The sequence below is a fragment of the Empidonax traillii genome, unplaced genomic scaffold (assembly GCF_003031625.1).
Source record: "Empidonax traillii isolate 1590-97213 ecotype Southwest subspecies unplaced genomic scaffold, ASM303162v1 scaffold1050:size236492, whole genome shotgun sequence".
Taxonomy (NCBI): domain Eukaryota; kingdom Metazoa; phylum Chordata; class Aves; order Passeriformes; family Tyrannidae; genus Empidonax; species Empidonax traillii.
This window is the reverse complement of record NW_020956243.1, coordinates 21,553-24,528: the sequence shown is the minus strand read 5'-3', so window position 1 is coordinate 24,528 and position 2,976 is coordinate 21,553.

Sequence of the window (2,976 nt, the reverse complement as noted above, 5' to 3'; positions counted from 1 at the left end):
TAAGTGCCTGGGATTTGACACTGCAGTTTGGACTGCAGTGCTTCTGAAAACCTTACCCAGAAGGGAAAGCAGGGGAGTAAAGGACACAGCATATTGCTAAGAAGACTGTGCTATAGCTCACAGTATTAAGAAATTAGAACTCACAGTACAAGTGTCATCTGTTTCCATTTTAAATGAGACTTATATTTCACAAAGCAGTATTGTAGAAGAGTAGGGTGAGTTAGTTCATATCCAACGATTTTATGTCTTTTCAGTGGTACCACACTGCTGAATAAATATGTGTGAACAGGGAGGCTCTCAGCTGCCACTTGAACAGGACACACTTGACATTTCCTCAGCATGTTTTATCTGGTCTTGTTTATATGGGGCCAAGTCCCAGGGATTTTCTGCCCCTAACTCTTTAGGGTTAGAATCTCAACCGTGATCAGAAGCAATACCCAAAAACATTATTCCATGGTGGGAGGGTCGCTGCATTTATCCAAGTCAATAAACCTTGTTACCTCAAGGTAGGCAGTCCAGAAGTTGCTACAGAATCAGCCTCATATGTGTTTGCATGGCAATGAAACGTTGCTAAGCAAAGGGCTGTACTGAAATGGGTGCAAGACAGCACTAGAGCAGCCATGGCCTGACTTTCAGTTCTCCTCTGGGATGGGACTCAGTTCAGTGTTTGATAAACTGCCCATGGAGATGTGACCAGGATCTTTTTTGCTTCCTTTCTATAAATGCTTCCATTATAAGAAAACCTTTATAGCATTTTTCCCTTGTCTTAATGTGACCCTTTCATCACGTTCTGATTTCTAAGGGAAGCTTCTGCTTTTAAAGGCAGAGTAATACCATGGCAACAGCTAGATTTTAATTTAACGATTATCCTAAGATCTTATAGCCATTAAAATTAGGATAAATTGGGGCAGAGGGAGTTTTGAAATGTAAAACCTATTTTTGGTTTGAAAAACTTACCCCCTGTGATTCAATACTACAGAGTGGGATTGTTCATTCCTGGGAGCCCAATTTGTTCAGGAGCTCTTAACACAACTATGTTGGCTCACTCAGAAGATCTGTCACTCTTCTAAGTACCTGCCACTTGATCCACAACGACAGGGCTTCTTTTTATTCTGGTCTAGAAATTCCTCAGCAGAAGCCACTTGCTTTGCTATCCCATCTCAGCCCACAAGTGCTCAGAGGTAGAGAGAAAGAAGTGGCCAGTGATTGTCCCAGTAAAGAACAGAAGTGGAAACAAGGAAATGCCATTCTAGCTCTATGGAGTTCAGGATTCCTAAAACCAACGCTGTAAACGTGTTCATGCCATACCCCTTGCTGTAGCGGGTTCCATGGGTAGATCCTAGCACCAGGCAATGCAGCAGTTCACTATTCCCTTTAAAACACTCTCCCACACAAGTTTTTATCCATCCTACATTCATGGAGGTACTGCCCCCTGGAGGAAAAGGTACAGAATAAGCCCACGGCTAGAAAAGAGTAAGGAAAAACGACGCAGAAGTCAGGACTACCTTTTGAATTCCTATGTCCATCTCTGCGAAAGAGTCTGAAATGTTGCCTGCAAACCGCATGGTGTTATACAGCCTCTTCATGCTTACTGCAAAATGCTGGAAGTATGAGCTGATGTCAGCTAGAGAAATATGCTTTTGACAAGTAAATCTTCAAATTACTTCACCCTTTGGGGCTTTTTTGGTTTTTATCAGTTTTTTTTAATGTTTCGAAAAAAGTATTTTTACAAAAAACCCAAACTTTTTAAAAAATTAAACTGTATATATATAAATCATGTACTTGGCATGATTTATATATAAAACTAAAAGTGTAGGTGCAGGTGACATGTTGACAGTAAGCACACGGAAAGAGCCAAGCAAAGTGATACAGAGAGAGGGGAAACACCTTTGGCTACACTCAGTGTCCTGGCAGCCATATGTAGCTTTTCTAATTTAATTTATCTAAGAAGGAAGAAAGATGAACTAGAACAGGAGAAATCATGCAGTACTGGGAAACTGGACCCTCTAAAAGGAATGGATGTGTGCAAGGACATGCAACTATTCATGCCTAAAAAGCAGAAATAGTCTAAAGTAAACGTTTAATTACAAGACCGGTAACAACTGCTCAGAGTGCTCGGAGTGATTACTTCAAAATACAAGTCTGAAATCCCTAGGTGGGCCGCTTTAAGTAGCTGTAGGTGGTGCAAGTTAATTTCAACCCCAACTGGCTGACTCCCAGACATCGACTGGACAATTGCCTTGCCCAGGGAATCAATGCCAGTAGCTGTTTACAGTGTGTACCACAGCACTTGGAGCCAAAACTGAAGGGAAAGTCCATGGACATGTGCAATTACAAAAAAATAATCCCAAATCCACTGGCACTACAGAAAAACCCCTTATCCAGAATATCCTAGGATGTTTTAGCAATCCTACAATGTTGGTGTCTAAACTGAAATAGAAACAAAACATTGAAATTAGAGTAAGTAAACACATGGATGAGAATATTGCTATTTACAGAATAGAGAAGTCAGATCAGAATGTTTTTGAATAATGCATCTTGTCAGGAAGATACATCCTTACAGGCATGCACATGTATGTATTTACACCCACAGAGACATCATAGTGCCACAGATGGGTTCTACCTTGCTGCCTCCTTTTGCTGCCTCTTCCGAGGATATGCCCCTCTGGAAGTTCGTGTCACTGGGAGTTAACCCTTTGCAGCCGGATCAATTTTATTGTAATTTTTACCTCTATTTCGACTATAGACATTTTCCTGAGCAGCCACAGCTCACATAATTTATGAGCTCCTTTGTTAAAAAAATAAAAATTTAAAAAAAAACCCCAAAACTATTTAGTCTAAATAACTCTAGAAAATTTTATAAGTGGGATTGAGCCCCTGTAGCTCTAGGTCTGTGTTTAACCATTACATCCTTGGGTTTAGCTTCTTCTAACAAATTCTAGAAGTGGGATTCAGCCCCTTTATTTCCAGATCTCT